Source organism: Petaurus breviceps, unplaced genomic scaffold, assembly GCF_028583685.1.
Source record: "Petaurus breviceps papuanus isolate PSGF00001 unplaced genomic scaffold, PetGlider_PUasm1.0 90692, whole genome shotgun sequence".
Classification (NCBI taxonomy): domain Eukaryota; kingdom Metazoa; phylum Chordata; class Mammalia; order Diprotodontia; family Petauridae; genus Petaurus; species Petaurus breviceps.
The window spans coordinates 1,351,554-1,358,314 of record NW_027187313.1 but is presented as its reverse complement, the minus strand read 5'-3'; the positions used below and the strand labels follow the sequence as shown (position 1 = coordinate 1,358,314).

Here is a 6,761-nt window from a genome sequence, read left to right as displayed (position 1 = left end):
CCTGTAAAATGTGGATAATGATACTCATATTGCTGTCTTCCATCTGGCAGCATGTAGAGTGATAATTTTAACCACAATATCTTTTGAATAGCAGATCTGAAATTCTGGAGAAGTTTCAATGTGTTGGAAAAGGCAACAACCAGAGGAATAGAAATACTATTAGATGATGTAGTGAACAGAGGGTACCATTTGGCATCAGGAAGGCCTGAGTTCAGACACTGTGTGATGCTAGGCAAGTCACTTAACCTCTATCTCCCTCAATTTCATCATCTGTAAAGTGGAAATAATAATAGCCCCTACCTCCCATGGTTGTTGTGAGGATCAAATGAAATATTTGTGAAGCACTTTGTAATCTTTAAGGTCCTCTATAAATGCTAGCTTTTACTATTTAAATAGTTAATCAAGAAGTTAAGGGCTATTCTTCAACTAGCCCTAAAACACTCTAGTTTTAGGATCCTGGTCAAGTCACTTTATTCTGTGAGCCTCAGTATCATCTGTAGAATGGGGATAATACCTTGACAGCACTACCTAACTTGAAACCTTATTGGAAAAAAGCTCTCAGCAAGTTAAAACGTCCACTATGTACAGGTGTTTAAAAAACTATACTAAGACTTTTGGGACACCCTGTATATAAGTAAGCAATTATTATTATAGTAAGTTCACCAAGGAGCAGGAAACCTTTTTTAAAAGCACAAAGCTAGCATAAGATCCCAGATTTACAGCTGAGGGGAACTTAAAGGCTATATACAGTTCCAATGACCTCATTTTACCTCCAGAAAGGATAAGTGTGTTGCTCAAGGTTACAGAGCTAATAAGTGGTAGAGGGTGAATTTGAAATCAGGTCTTCACTCCAAATCCAAAGCTCCTGTCACTGCATTAGGCTTACTCAAAGCAGTGGAGAGGTATATAGTGGAGCAGAAGTAGCTTTCAATATTTTATTCTGGTTAATCCATCAATAAACACTTATTAACTGCCTACTGTATGTCAGGCACATACTAAGAGCTGGGGATACAAAATGAGGCAAAAGACAATTCCTGCCCTCAAGGAGCTTACAATATAATGTGGGAGACAATATACAAACAAGATATGTACTGGAATTAGGAGAAGTTAAGGGTGGCTTCCTATAGAAGGCTGGATTTTTATTGGGACTTAAAGGAAGTCAGGGAGGTCGGTAGTCAGAGCAGTCCCAATATGGAAGACAGAAAAATGGTTGGAGCCCAGGGATAGAATGTCTTGTCCATGGAACGGTCAGAAGGCCAGGGTCACTGGATCTAAGAGGTGAATGGGTCATGAAGCCTAAGAGGGGAAAAATAGAGGGCTGGGTTGGAAAGGGCTTTGAGTGCCAAGCAGAGCATTTTTATTTGCTGCTGATCGGAGGGTAGCCGGTGTAAAAGATGTGACTGATGCATGGTCCTGAAAGTAGCTGGCAGCAGGGAACCGGATGGCTCGTGGAAGTGCATCCATCCATCCATGGGTTCCTTTGGGCTCTGCAGGATGGCCGGAGGAAGGCATCCCGTGGGTTGGGGGGCCCCTTGTGGAGGCCTCGAGGAACTACACGAGTCTACTGGAGAGAAGGCACGCGTAGCTCGGGGCTGTCCCGTGGGATGCAGACAGATGGAAGTAGGAAAGCTTGCCGGCGGTTATCAGAGGAAGCCGGGCGGACATCGTGGCCTCGGTCACTAGTGGGCTGATTCACACCCTCCGAACAGCTCTATAATAGATGCTTCAGAGGATGGGGCCCGATGGCCTCGGCTGGTCAGTGCGAGCTGCGGCTCGCGCATGGCCGAAGAGCTCTCGGCTGGACTGTCCAAGAGCGGGGCAGGACGTAGGACACATCTAGGCAACAGAAAACACGTCCACGCCACTCTCCCAAGGCCGGGACCGTGGGGCGGAGTCCAGTTGGAGCCCACCTCCATTGCCCCGAGGTGCCAAGAGCCCCGGCGCTCACGTGTTCTCGGTAACCCGGCGCAACCACAAGCCAAGGATAGCCGCGGCATCCGGAGAAACTGAGGGCTCCGATTGGCTGCTGAGGGGAGGGCGGAACCCAGTGGCCTCAGGGTTCACCAATGGGCAGGGCGGGGAGCGCTTGCGTCACGAGCGTGACGTCAGGAGAGGGACGGCAGCCGGCGTGCTGGGGCGGGGGGCGGGAAGGACCGGGAGTAGTCTCGGGTGCTTTATCAGCTTGGCCCCAGGGTCGGCTGTGTCTGAGTGCACTGAGGCTTCCGCGCGCTTCGGGGGGACCCGACGGCTGAGTGCGGAGCCACGCTCGCTCTCTGGCTGTCTCCGGGAAAGCCGCTGCTACCCAGGTGAGGGCCTCCCTTAGCTCCCCTTTCTCTCCTTGGCAGCCGGGCAGCGGTCCGAGCCCTGCCCGTTGCACCGGTCCGCGGGATGGGGGGCCGCACCACGGCCACGGTCCCTATCTCCGCCTCCAGCCCTAGGGGATCGGCGGCCCGGCCCAGACGAGCAGCGACCCCCAGCTGGGGCGGACGGGGAAAGTTCGCTCTGCCCCTCAGGGCTTTAAATCCCAGCCACGTGCCGGGACCCCCAACCCGGGGGTCGCTCCCAGCGTCAGCTGACCCCCCCTCCCCAAGGAAAGTTGATCCCGAGAAGGAAGGTTCGTCGTAAAAGCGGAAAAACCCGAGCCGTACCCGGATTTCCAAAAGCCCTTTGGTCCCCCACGCGCGCCCGCTCGAAGTGGGTGAAGGTCGGGAGCCAGGAGGCCTGTTGGTCCGCACGGGGCTGAGCTCCCGAGGCTTTCCAGGGAGACCCAAACCCCCTTTTTTGGTTTTTCTCAGTTAAATTTTAATCACGGTGGTAGCCGACGGACTTCTAGAAAGTGTTTTAAAAGTTACGCGTGGATTAAGCGTGTGCTGTTGGGCAAACTTAAGTTTTGGGGATACAGAGAAAGGCCAAAAAAGATTTAAAAAAGCTTTGTCCAGAAGCTCAGCTAAGCGGGAAACAGCATTGGCATACTATATAAATAAGATACCCGCGGCATAAATTGGAGATAATCAATAGAGGGAAGCGTGAAGGTGCTAGGGAAAAGCTTGTAAAAAAAAAAATGAGATTTTGGCCGAGATTTGAAGTCATTCAGGGAAACCAGGAGGGTTATGGCTATGAAAAGTATAAAACTTGGGGAGAGGCTAGGAACGCTCCTATTAAATAAATACAGGCTAAGTACAGTTGGCAGGAGTTAATATTTGATGACCATCTGTGTGTATGTTACAATAGCACCCGTTTTTTCGTTTTTCTTTTTCATTTATGTTCTTTGAAGCTAACAGGGTTTCTATAAGTTGAAGCAAAGTTATGAGGTGTCTGTGAATGACTTGGCCACAATCACTTATTACTCACCTGGGGAATCAGGATCTATTGCTTTTAAGGTCTGATGCTAATGTAAATAAGTAAAGACTAAAAGGCTTTAGAAGGGTAAATGGAGTTATTAATGGGTGCTCCCATCCCAGCTGCTAGGCTTATAAAAAGAATAAGTGTACATTGTTTCTAAAAAGAGGAAATATCCATGGTTGCATTACTTAGATATATGTCAAGGGTGAGGCCTTTGTTTGCTGTGGAAGGAGTGTTTGCCCTCACAATATGGGAATACCAGCTTATTGTCAATACTTGAACTATGCTTATTTAACTCTTTGGGTATTTCATAAAGAAGTCTGAGAACTTATAAGAGCAAACAAACTGAAGGTATTTTAAACTAAACTTAAAAAATCTATTCATCAACAAGTGGTAGGGACCTATACTTGATACCAGACTCTGGATATACAAAGTATTTACAAGTACAAAGAATAGAACCGATGGAGGGTGGTAAGTGAGGGACAGAGAGGAAAGGCCAGGTTTGGCAAGATTACAGTGTGAGAGGGGGAGTAATGTCCAGTGAGGATGGAAAGTTTGAGTTGGGGCATGAAAACCCCCAGAGGAGAGAGTCTCCATCCAGAATATAAGGATGGTGGATAGCATCACGAAGAAGCAAAAAGGATTAGGACCCAGGAGGAAAAAAAAAATCAGATTTTGATAATTAAGAGATAGTTGGGGAGATCTGTTTTTAATTGAGTGGGGAAGTGGGAAGCCAGATTTTCGAGAAGTTGGGGGAAAAGGAAGTGGAGGCAGAACGTGTAGGCAACTTTTTCAGAGTTTGACTGAAAAGGGGAGAAAAGATTTAGGATGATAGTTTGAGCAGTTAGTTGTATCTAGTGAAGGGTTTTTGTTTGTTTTGTTTTAAGGATGGGGAGGCCTATACATATTTGAAGTGGGTTGGGAAGGAGCCAGTTGCTGCAAGTCAGAGAATTGAGAGGGAGGATGATCGAGGATGCAATCTGCCTGGTAAAATGCAAGGGAATAAGCTCAAGTGAACACATAGGAAGGGGTTGGCTATAGATAGGAGGGTGGGGAGGAGGATATGATGAAGAGAATGAGTGATGAAGAGAATGAGAGAAGGCGGTGTGAAGCCTTCTGAAAGGAGCAGCTTTCAGGCTCTGATCACATAGTATAGTGAACTCTATTTATTCAGTAATAAACTAAGACAAAACATTGACAGAAACCAAAGTACAGCATTCACAATGTTATGACATAACAGCTTATCGCTAAAGTGGCCAAATAGTTTTAAGCAAAAGGTAATGTTTGTTAAGTCCCTAACTCAGTCATCCTTAAGGAGCAGGCCTCCTTAAGGGACACAATGTAAAAAGGTCAAAGTTCTCCACCCCTAGGTCACAGTAAATCATAATCTTCACAGTCAGAAGAGGTCTTTTCATCTTGACTCGAGGCTGGCTCTCAGATTCCGTGTTTCCTCTTCCATGGTCCCAGCTCCTGCCTGAATCTACCCAACTGTCGCCTGGATTCAAAGGCAGGCAGGCAGCTCTCAGCTCCTTGTTCAGTTCCTCATCCAGTTCCCATTCCACTCTGAAGTTCACAGTGTCCAGCCCACCTCAAGTCCTTCACAGTTCCTGTTTCTGGGAAGACAAAGCTGAACAGAGCCACAATAATATTCATCCACATTGCAGGTACCATCATCAATTCGCTATCTGCCTGTGAAATCAACACAGACCCACCAACAAGGTCTGAGAACTCAACACAAATCACAAACAAAAATCAACACAGAAGAGACAAGCAGAGTGCTGGCATCACAAATGTTCCCTTCTCAAAATCCACCACAAGTGTGCTCTCAGTTCTGCTCTCTCCCAGCCTGGACTTCTCCCTGTTCAACAGAGGTTCACAAGTTCTGTTTCTTAACAAAGACTTGATATGATCAGGGCAAGGCTCAAAGACATGTGAACTTTGGTTCACAAGGTGCTAAATACTTTGCTTGCCGTTACAGAGGGCACTCACATCAAATGGTTTCAATTTTCTTATTAAATTAAGAGGCAAGGTCTTCAGCTGAGAATTTAGAGGAGGTGTAGGAGGCTTGAGGAAGGAAGGAGTTTTGGAGTAGCTTCTGTGAGGAGCAAGAAAGAACCAATTAAGTAGTAATAAGACAAGCCTTTCTGCATGCAGTGAGGGCCCAGTTGAGGTCAGATAACATGAATTCCTAATTCCTCTAGCTGCCATGGTTGGGAGACTTCCAGCTGCATTTTTTTCACTCCTTTTATTTTCAAAAATCTTTTTCTTTATTCTGTACTTAAATAACAAAAAAAGAACATTTTGGGGTGGCTAGGTGGCGCAGTGAGTAAAGCGCCAGCCCTGGAGTCAGGAGGACCCGAGTTTGGTTCCAGCCTTAGACACTTTAACAACCACACAAAAAAACTAGCCTTGTAACTTGGGCAAGTTACTTAACCCCTATTGCCCTCCAAAAAGGCAAAAAAAAAAAAAAGAGCATTTCCATATACAAAGAATAACAGAGAAAGGCAGTGGAACCATGACTTGCTTCATATATACCTTGCTTTTTAATTTTAAAATGTAGATTGTACATGTTACTTTCAAAGTTATCTTGTCTCGTTCATTAATTCTGAACACCCTTCTTTTTGACTCTGTACATTTTCTTTTAACCGATTCAGTGACCCTCTTTTCTTGCCTTCTCTTTGGCAACAGTATTGCTAGTTGCCATTCTCCCTTCTAACACCCTCCTTACCCAGTGCCCCAGTGGAAAAAAAGAAAAAGAAAATCCTTGTAACAAGTAAGCATCAAGCAAAACACATTGTCCAGTACCTAAAAATTGTCTCATTCTGTTCCTGGTGTGCTCTGTCTCTGACAGGTGGTGGGTAGCTTGCTTAATCATTCATTCTCTGGATTTAACAAGTATTTGTACTCTATGCAAGGCTTTGTCATAGACCCTGGAGATAGACAAAACTACACCACCTCTGCCCTCTAAGAACTTTCATTTTACTAGGTGGATACCACACATACACTCTTAAGTAAATCCTGTTAATCTGAGGAGGAAAAGGAGGCTTAATAACTGAGGGCTTTAAGAATGGCTTCTTGGAGAAGGTAATAACTGAGTTGAACTTTGAAAGAAGACAGGGATCTCTGAAAGGTGGAGGCAAGGAGGGGAATGTATTTAATATAGTGTTGAATTTAGAGAACAAATGGTCCAGTTTGGTTACACAATACAGTTTATGAAAGTGAAATAAGGCTGGAAATTTAGATTAGAACTGGATTGTGGGGGATCTGAAGTGCTAGGTAGATCACTAAAGTACCAAACTATATGCTGCTGAGTTGCTAAGTGCTTACATAAACCTGATAGGCCCTGTCCACAAGGCATTTACGTTTTAATTATGGCAGAAGATACTAAGGAGAGATTAGCAGGGGAAGGTGTTGAATGG

At 45.6% G+C, this 6,761-nt stretch overlaps 1 protein-coding gene across 1 annotated transcript in view; it reads left to right on the top strand.

The window, feature by feature from the left end:
• The first annotated feature begins 2,098 nt into the window (after positions 1-2,098).
• Positions 2,099-6,761, top strand: part of SOAT1 (sterol O-acyltransferase 1) — an 85,170-nt gene continuing 80,507 nt past the window's right edge. Inside the window, exon 1 of the mRNA XM_069065465.1 lies at positions 2,099-2,306. The gene's annotated coding sequence lies outside the window, so the exon portion shown is untranslated. The remainder of the gene's footprint in view (positions 2,307-6,761) is intronic.